A 10,511-nucleotide genomic window follows, 5' to 3' on the forward strand; every position below is an offset into this window, starting at 1 on the left:
TTTCATAATTTATTTATCTTTAATTTACTGCTATTGTAAGCTGGCTTGCATTAAGGGCGGCATTCCTTGAAAGCAGGGCCTGGGGCTGTTCTTGTACAACATCCTCGGTGCGCTATGGGAGCGTGTCCGCAGTTAACAGACTCCATCTCTGCTACGTTCTGGTTTAGTTGCAGGTAATGCAGAGGTCTGTGCGGAAGAAGTATTTTCTGATAAGCATTAGCCAAGAAAGCTTTTTAGCATGTAGTGCGAGGCTGCCTGAGCTCTATGTCCTCGGGGATGTCTGTAATAATGATTCGTTCTGTGACGGTCCTGATGTATGAAATGAAACATAATTGACAAAATTGCGAGCCTGGCATAGTCTGCTCCAGGCATCCTCAAATCCTGAGGCAAACTCCCCCAAATCATGTGGTTACTGTAATTCACAAGATTTAATTCTCTCTGGTTTTATTTGTCTTGGGCTTTAGTAGCTCCTAGGGGTCTGAGTTTTCCAACTCTTCTTCGCAGCTGTGTGAGCAACAAGTGTAGAAATGTTTTAACTGCTAATAAAAGCTGAGGGCCTTGCCCAGTGACACAGCAGTGATGGTGACAGCTAATGAAGATCGATAAAAATATCCTGAGATACTTCACTAAAAATCTGAGAACAGGCAATGCTGCAATATGTCCTTGCTGTGTATGGCAAGCAGGAAAGTTAGAGAGTTGAGAGATAGCGTACGTATCCTCCTGCATGAGCCTCTCCTCTTTTTATCTCGTGTGAGGTTTTTTTAAAAAAAATATATATTTTTAAGGAGAAGACAGGAAGTGATTTATCTTATCTTAATATGTTTGTTCTGAATTGTTTTTAAAAAGTTGTTCCAAAATGCCAAAATTCAGAGGGATTTTTTCAGTCCCAGAATGATGACTGGTGTACAAGCAGAAACTGGATTCAGTAGTTGGAAGTACTTGCTCAGATTTCAGAGTTTCTCCTTCCCATTGAGTTCTATTGGCTTTTAAACTATATGTTTGTTCAGATTGCTAAATGAAATGTCACTTTGATCCAGAAACAAAACTTCCTGTGTAACAATGATTTGACATTTCTGACTCTTTTAAATGAATGAAAATGATGACACTAATCAAAACAAAACCTTTTCAGCTAACAACTTGGGTTCTAAAAGTAGGTATGTTGAAATTAAAAAAGCATTTGATTGGAAAAATGCTTGCCTGTCTCGTTATCTCCAACCTGTAGTGGAAACTAGGAATTGTTTGCCTTATCACCAAACCCTAATAGTGTCTTCTCTCTTGGCAAGGTGAATTTTGCTTAGAAATAAAAGGTATGTTTTTCATTGATTCTCAACATCTTCCAAAAACTTATATACTTTTTGAAGAGATATATAACATTGCTTCTCAATTTCACCTTTTCCACTTTCTGTCAGAGATGCAAAATTAATCTTTGTCCATTTAGAAAGATTGTGCACAAACAACCTGAAGTTCAGAGTGAAACAAGTGCTTAAACCACAGTGTACTAGGGAAGAAATGCCAGGGTGGTTTTTTTAGATCTTGGATACACAAGGTGTGACTGGTTCTCATTAGATTCCTTCCTGCCTGATAATTGTGGTGGGCAAGTTAATTATTTTTTTTTCTTTGCCCTTTCTAGAGGGGGCCAAAAATGTACCAACAGTTCTTGCAAATAGATGTGTGTTTGTTAACATACTGCATAACAAAATGTTATGATTTGTGTGGGGTTTCTTCATCTGCTACTGAAACTCAGCAACTTCTAGGGCAGGACACAATAGCTCTTTGACAGAAGAGTTTCATAAAGAATTATGACATAGAGAGCACCTTGCTGGTCTGATGGGGTAAGAATTGCAGGTGGCAGAGCAGGAAAATCAGGGAAGTCACTCTTCTTTCATGATTATAAGAAGTCATCACTTGTGGCTTTTTTCCACTTGCTGTTCAGAAGATTAGCAGATCTATTGTGTGTTACTCTTGACTTTCTTTGGTCTCTCTATAATCACAAATAACTAGTCCATATACGAGACAATAGAAAATCATCCAATGCTGACCCCACCAGTCAGTGCTTGCTGAAATGGTGTAGTTTATGTGCAAATCTACCTTAAAGAGCAGATATTGTTACAAATGGGTATTAGATAATGAAGGCCTATCTGTAGCCTGTATTAGTGTAGTATCTAAATCTGTTGTCACAACCTTTGGTACTTAGATTGCAACAAATACTGGGCAGAGGAAGGAACTGCTTATCCCCACTGTATGAGTGGTGAAATGCAACCCAAAGCAGTGAAATGGTGCATCCAAGGTCGCGTTGAAAGCCTCTGTTGAAATGCAAATTAATCATCGTTCTCCTGAAGTCGAAAGGATGTAATTCTGCAAGAGATGTTGAAGAGGTGCTGGTTGGCTCCCTACCACTGGTATCACCTTGACAGATGACTCAACAGGTTATAAAACATGCCACAACCCCAAGGGCCTCCCAAACCCTGCTAGATTCTGGGGATCTTGCAAGTTGGCCAGAGCAGCAAGTACAAGGATCTTCTCTCCCTGAGGGCCATAATAGCTGTTGTACACCAAACCAATCTCCAGTTCCTGCTCACTACGAGACACTGAAGGACAAAGTAAATTTTTCAGTCGTTAAAGGCAAGGGTAAAGCAAAGATCGCAATGTTTTAGTGATGTTAACAACACGATGGCAACAACATAACGAAGCTTGAACCAGTGGTTTGGTCAGACTACCTGTCTAGCAATGGGGACAACAAGTGGGTTTCCTACCTAAGAGGAGTCGCACCATTGCTACAGTCTTCACATATCAGTAGAGTCTGACCCAGCTCGTGGCTCTGGACCCTACTTGTGTAAGAAGCAGTCAGCTGCTGGTGGTTCCTTACTGGAACTGGGGCTACTGGGAAGGCTGTTCAGACTGAGTGCAGCATGCACAGCCCTGGGGGTGAGGCATCGACTGGGCAATCAGGCTCTAATGGGGCACTGTCAGCAGGCAAGTGTCCAGTTTACCAAGTGAATGCCGCTTTTCATCTCCTCCTCAAACAAAAAAGCAAATCCTGCAGCAGGAGCTGTGTGGGATACCAATGGTATCTCAGTGTCTCAGCTACAGTTCTTCAGCAGCAGTGTGTGAGTACTCCTGCTACTGTGAAGAGCTGGCAAATTGCTCCCTATCACTCAGCCCCTTCTCCATGTCTGAATTTTATTGCCCCTTTCTTGAAGATAGGATCAGAAAGGGTCATGTTCAGAGCAAGACCCCGTGTACATCACGCCCTGCTTCCTCAAGCTGAAGTGGCCTACTGCCTCCCCTCCATTTCTTCTTAGCCTGATCACCAGGACTGACCCCCACATAAAGATGTTTCCCAACACCAACATCTTTTTGAGGGGGTCAGTCTGCTTCCCCCAGCTTCCTCTTAGCTCTCACGTGTGTACCTGCTCACTGTAGTTCTTAATTTGCACCGACTGGGAGGCTTTTCCTTTTCCTACCTCCCCAAGGTACTGTGGTAAAGCATGTATTACCCAAACAGCTGTGCTAGGTAGTACCCAGTTCTGACATACAGCACCTATCCGCAGTCTGCGTGTGCTGTAGCAGTGCTATGGGTGATGGACGGGGCATTAAGAGAACTTTCTGTTTGCTCCCCAGCCCTGCTCTCTCTGTTTGCAGGCTGTCCTCGGGGCACAGCTTCAGCTTGCCCTCTGTGAGGGAGTGAGATGCTGTTCCTGCAGCAGCTGTGGTTTACCTTTGCATCTGCAGCCAGGGTCTCTTTACTTGACGTAGCAGGTTGCGATCTCGTGGACTGGGTTGATTTAGTGGTGGCTTCTCGCAGAGCATTTTGCCGGAGCTGCTTGCAAGACAGGCTGTCTCCTATAACAAAAAGTTATCCCTCAAAAGTTATCCTATGTAAAAATGAACTTGGGTGAAAGGAAAGGAGGGTGGGGGGTAAACCCCCCAAAAACCCAAACCTCAACATCCTTTTCATCCTTCTTGACAAAATCCACCTTAACTTTCCTTCTGCCACTGTTTGTTCCATTACATGACACACATTGGCACGTTTCCTTTCCTTACAGCTATTTTCAGTGGTGAGGAAAAGTGCCTCCACCTTTTGCAATACTTCATTTGGTTATTGGTCAGATAATCAGATGTATTTGTGGGGAATTTGAGTTTGGAATAAGGCCATCTGCTACAAAACTCTTGTGCTGACCTCTTCCTTCTCACTGCCCTCTGAAAACATGGTGTGTTTTATTAATGCTAAATGCATTTGAGGGCTCTGAACTTTCTCAGTCATGTGCTTTAGCTGCTTAGTGAAAACATAGGTGGTTTGTATACCTTTATGCTTCTGGGATCAGCTGGTGGGGGGGAGGCAGTGTTTGCTGTTAGCTGCCCATCTCGAAGGCTTGGAGTTCTCTTGTGTTCTTGCTTCCGAAAAGTGGGGGTGGAAAAGAAACCTGCCCTTGCCAAATTCAAGATGCTGGTTATCAGCTAATTCTACTGTTTACTGTTCACACAGCTAAACAACTGTTTGTGTTTGGCAGCAAGCTTGAGTTCATCTGCAGCGTTGCCGGTCAGCGCTGCCTGCTTGTTTTCATCAGAAGCTTTCTGCTGTTGTTTAATTGTAACGCTCAGCTGCTATCTGCAGTGCTGCTTTCTACTTGGATGTTTCAAGACCCTTTAAAAAGGGAGGGTATCATCGCCCGTACTCTGAAGAAGGAAACCTGAGCTTCTAGAGGAGCTGCGCAGGGGTGTTGGTCCCAATACATTAGATGGAAGTCGGTGAAAAGATAAAAAACAGTTAGGAGTTCAGAGAGTCCTGTTTCTTCCCAAATTTTTCACACAGTAATGGTGTTGTCCACAATAACGTACACCGATGCTGAGTGGTGCCGCTGCAGGTGGCTGCGAGGGGGAGTCTGACTTCTGATGGCTCCTTTCAGTGCTGGTGACCAAGGTAGGAAAATACAGGGGGGGGAAAAAGGGCAAGAGTGGGAAAAAAAATGGAAAGGACCTCAGACCTGGATGAGCCTTTTCCTGGGTACCATCAGCACCAGCCTCCTGTAAGTTGAGCTGGAGTCTTGCTGGGATGCAAAGCATGAAGCTTTCCTTGCAGCCAGATGTATCCGGGGCTGCGTAGCGCTGCCTTCCAGCAATGCCCCTCTGGCACGGAGAGGGGTGCTGGTGGCACCTAATGAGGTGCCAGCACCGTCTCTCTCTGCACCTTGGGTTGCCAAGAGGAAATATCGGCCTCTGCGTCATTAGCGACGGCTTCGTGCTGTTGAACCAGCGTTTGATCCCTTCCTCCTCTGCAAAACTGCGCAGTGGGTGGTAAATTAATCCCTGGAGTTCAGCCCAGCACGTATGCGGAAAGCACAGGGGAAAAAGTAGGTGATCCTGCGCTGGTACTAAGAGCCCGGAGCTTGCGGGTGCCCTTGGGTTTAGCTTGGTGTTATTCCACTGACTTCGGTGGCAGAAGCTGTCACTTGCACAGATGTACATAAGCACAGCCTGTGTTTCTTTCCTTCTGTCCGCCGATGGGGTGATGCAATAAGTGTGAATCCAGATGCCGCTGCTCTTCTAATTAGATGTGTAGTCACTGTCAATAAACCATCCTTGTTCAGCCTACCATGGTTGCAATGAAAGGTGATGCTGGAGAGTATTTTATGCATGCTTCGTGATGAAACCAGGAGCAAAACGGAGGAGAATCCAGGCTGTCTGTAGTAATGCATGAAAACTAAGGAATAGCCAAATAGCAAATGTAGTTAAAGGAAGGGACCTAAAGTTCACACCAGAATGGGAGGGACAGAGACTGCCACATTAAAAGGATGACCATTCCCAGTTTCACTTATTTTGCTTTCTCACCCTTTTCTCTGTCAGTCTTGCTCTCCTCTCTGTTGGGATGTAAATTTCCAAGCTCAAAAGCTAACGTTATTTTAGGATATTTAGAGGGAAAAGAAGTTTTACTTTGCATGTGACTGGGAAACAGAGAAGTATACTCTTTTCATATAAAAGGTTGGAAGTTTTGTAATCCGCTAGCCTGCCTGGTGTTGGAGCTGAAGCAAGCTGATGCTACGCTAGAAGAAAGGCTTTGCTGAGAATACCAGTGATTGGATCAAACTACTGTCTGCTGAAAATGTCTAGTTCAATCCCCCTAGCTGTAGCTAGGATGTGGCACGTGACTGCAACACATGCTGAGGATGCTTTGAACTGCCTTTTTTGCCCCTTTTTTTTTTTTTTTTTTTTTTTTTTAAATTGAGCTGTAAAGCATGCAGTTCAGGAAGGCCAAGTATCACGTGTGAATATTGCTGACTGTACAGCACAGCAAAAGTCTGTGCTGAATGAAGTCGGGCCTGTGTGGTTCTTTGCAGACATTTAGTAACAACCTTGAGCAGAGCATCTTTGCTTTCCACGGCAGTTCTTCTAGTTTAGCAAATGCATATTCCTCTCAAAGAGCAATCTATATACCCTGGCAGCTATTTTCAAGTAAAGCTGTATTTCTCTTATTAAGGCATAAAAGTTAGGTTGTGTACATTTTCAGAGATCCTTGTTCAAGGCAGAATAGCTACTCCAAACTCAGCGCCATGGGATAATGACTTCCAGACTGTCCAAAGCTGCATTCCTTCAAGCTTCTCCACCAGTGCAGTAACAAAGACTCTGTAAGCCACCTGGGCTGCATCTGTACTGCGTGGGAGGTAGAAGCTGCGGTGCACCCCACAGCCCTGCTCCCCTAGCTGCCCAGATGAGGTTTGCTGTTGAACTTCCCTCCTGCCGCACGCCTGAGTCTCCTTCCAGCGGAGCCAGAAAATGCAGCGTGATGGTGTGTGTGCACACACAAAACACAGACCACGACCTGTGGAGTAGCAAGGGCTGGATCGTGCAAAAGATGGTTTCCGTGAGCCCAGCAAAAGTCAATTAGGAGAGGTCCTGCAAAGGACCAGAAGGGCTCCTGCCCAGGACAGCTTGCAGGTTTAGGACCCGAAGCTGGCAGAGGGATTTGCTAGTGCAGCTTTGCATTGCTTTGCTGGAAGCCTGTTGCAGAGGAGATCTTTTTTGAGCAGAGTGAAATTAATGTGGAAAATATTGAGCAGATCTGACTTGCACCTTCATGAGATAGGAGCTTGTTTGCAACAACAGAAAAGTCAGGGCACGCAGGGGCTTTGCTATAGATTATTGAAAATATCTGTGGGGAGTAATCAGTTAATTAAAAAAACCACCCCAATATCTTAGCTGCATGACATTTAAAATCCCAAGTCTGTTTCTTCTACAAAACTAGTTTTTGTGGCTCCCCAGTGACTCCACAGAATTCATGGCTATGCTGGACTGGCAGAAGCCACTCCAATACTGACTCCAGCTTATGGGAGAGAAAAGGTAACAGATTTCATCAGCAAGCCTCATGCAGTGGGGAGAAGCAGACAAGCTCTGAGAACAAAAGCCCTTCTTTAGGTCTGCAACTGGAGCCTTGCACTTCAACGTACAGGGATTTTGAATACATACAGTTAACAGCAGATGGGATATCTTGTTTACTCTTTGGTCTTTTGTTCTAGATATATAGCCAAAATATGAAATAATGCCAGAAACAGCATGTGGAAACATGTAGAATATACGTTTCAGCGAGCTCTTTGAACTGTCTCAGTAGTGCAGTGGTCTGGGCATCTTTAAATGATGGGTTTGAGGATTGCCGTTGCAAATCTGAAGCTAGCCACATAATTCTGTGGGATACGTATGGACTCTTAAAAAATGTATTTGAAGTGTATTTCCGCAGTAGAGGAAAAACCCTCTGTTGGGTGTAATTGGTCTCACTGAGTGCACCTTCCTTTTGAATGAGCCTCAGTGGTTAGCTTTGCATTTAGGCCACGGAGAGAAGTTTGGCAGGCAAAAAAGGTGAAGAAATGAAAAATATCATGAGAACTACAGGAAGAATGTAGGAGGGCAAGGGGGAAAGTGGCCTGAAGGAATGGAAAGAGGAAACAGCAAACAGTCTCCAGGAAGCAGGAATATAATTCTTTTGAACTGTTTTGCTTTTCAAATGTAGAAGATCACCTGTGCAAATAGATAGCTATGTCAGGAGCAGCAGTTTGGAGTGGCCTTGTTACCTTTGGGTATTGATTCCTTCGAGGAGGATCTACTGCTAAGGCTGTTGCTTTAGAATAAAAAAACAGCTTGGTGACACAGGGAGGAAGATTCTGCCTTCTGGATTCCCTGTATTTATTTATATATGTATGTGTGCATTTATAGATTTATATCTATATATGTAAAATGATTGTGACAACATGCTGAATGGCCTTACATGGGTTGCTTTGTTTCTGTCGGAACAGTGCCCTGATGGAAGGGGCAGTCTCTGGATTGGACTTATGTATGAGACCATGGTGTGCGTTAACCACTCTTCAGTCAGAAGTCACACTTAACTTGTAGATTGCTTATTCTGTGATTAAGCCTCTACCTAAAGCAGGGTGAATTGAAAACTTGAGGAGTAAATCCAGTATATTTCCAGTGTGCCGTTCAGTAGCTGTAGCTGTAACTGGTAGCTCTTAGGTGTATGCTTTGTCATTTTCATTATTGTCTTATCAGCTTCATCCCCAAACCCAGGGCCCTAGGTGACTTCAGCAACTGGTTTAAACTAAGATGAGGGCAAGCAGAATGTGCAGAGAAGCAATGCACAAGAACTGGGGTTGCAGCTGCCCTGGTCGAGTTTCTGCTGCCCACAGCAGACTCGTATAGAACCAGCTGAAAGTCCCTGCTGAGGCCAGAAGCTTCTTCTAGTTGAGGAGATGCATTGATCGAACGTGCTCTTGTTTGTAGAAAGTTGCATCCTTCTCCAGGGGCAATACACTAGCCTCATGAAAATCAGTCTGTGTCACCTGGCCCTCACCCTGTTTCTTTTTCCCCCCCTACCTGGGCTACCGTGGGCTCTGCACCCAGCCAAGCACAGTCATTTCTGCCCATTTCATCCCCTTCCCTGGGGATGCTTTGGGCCGCATCACAGCTGTGACCTGGAGAGGACCATTCCCAAGAGATGCTAGGCTGGGGCTGGACTCGGGCTGAGAGCTCCAGTTCACCTCCAGCACCATGTGCCCCATTGCTGCCGCCTGTTAGAGGAAACCCTTGGGGCTGCCCCAAGTCTGCAGGAGGTGGAACAGGACTGCACAGCCCCCTGGGTTGGTGTTGAGATCACTCGGCAGCCTCAGAGCTACTTAAAAAGGAGACTTCTTGTGTTCTGGGTTTTGTTCCCCACCCCGTAGCCCCCAAATATCTCTTCTTCTTTTCCCACTTTCAATGTTTCAGTGGCCAGAGTTCATCTAACCATGTGCACATGTGGTCAGCAAACAGTTTTATCTGAAGGGGGTAACTGTTGGGTTTGGCAGCTCTTTACAACTACAGGTGCTTTATGCTGGTTAAATGGAAGTGATGCAAAGTCTTGCCCTTTCTCTGGTAGTTCAGCTTTTGGGTGTTACACAATTCTTGCAGAAAAGGTGTGCTTCAAGGAAACCAGTAGAAGGAGACTGATTTAACACATCCCTTCTCCACTGGTGCACAGCATGTCCTCTGCAGCTGGGTGTCTGGCTATTTTGTCAAAAATTGTGGGAGATCGTTAGCAGACCTTCTCCTTCCTCTTACCTTGTTCATCTTCTGCCCAGTTAGTTTTTTGGGGTAGGAGGGAGAAGTTTCCAATGCTGGCTATCTCCTGTGAAGGAATAGAGGCATAGCCCAGCAACTTTAAATTCAAGTGAAACACTGGAAGGAAGGGATCTGGGCTCCTTAGGGATGACATACGGTGTAAAGGATTACCATGCAAGTCACTGAACTGACCTGTCACCTCCTGACCTTCCCCAAAAATGAGGTGATCCTAGCAGTTTCCTCTGTGGACATTTGCTCTATATTAGGGTGATAATTCCTTATCCCTCACTCGCTGCGGTTTTGTCTCAGGGACCCCATGGGAATCTCTCCTGTTACTACTCCCTGGGACCTGCTAAGGTCTGTGTGTCCTCCATCACAAAACTAACTAATTTCCCTTCTTGTTGTTGCTCAACTGTTGAGGTGAAATAGCAGCTAATAGTAATCAGACTCTTCCTCCTTCTTAATAGAAATAAATTCCCTCCCTAATGAAGGAGGCTTTGTTCTCTCCATGTAATCCTATATCTCCTCTACTTCTGGTGGAATCTTCCACTGGTGACAAACACATTTTATTTCAGGGGGGGCAGAAAGTAGGCATGGTTTTTCACATTTGTTTTGCTTCTGTCTTGGTAAGCCTTGTTTGAAAGTCACTTGGAGTTCACTGGCCCAATATGTTTATTTTGGAGAGAATACATTCCCTATTAAGCAACACCGGTAATTGTATGTAATATGTATTTTTTAAGTGGATAAGTTTTATCCACAAGTCCCAGATGATGATATGTCTTGCAAAGAAGATGCTGGAGTGGGCCAAGATTGCCTCACAAAGTGAGAAAGTGTCATCGGAGGGTGAACAAAATGGAAATGTTTGCCTGGGGGAAAGAAACGACCATTTGACCTCGTGTCCGTGCACCTCTTCTTGCTGCAGCTTCGAG

The sequence above is a fragment of the Accipiter gentilis genome, chromosome 20 (assembly GCF_929443795.1).
Source record: "Accipiter gentilis chromosome 20, bAccGen1.1, whole genome shotgun sequence".
NCBI classification, from domain to species: Eukaryota; Metazoa; Chordata; class Aves; order Accipitriformes; family Accipitridae; genus Astur; species Astur gentilis.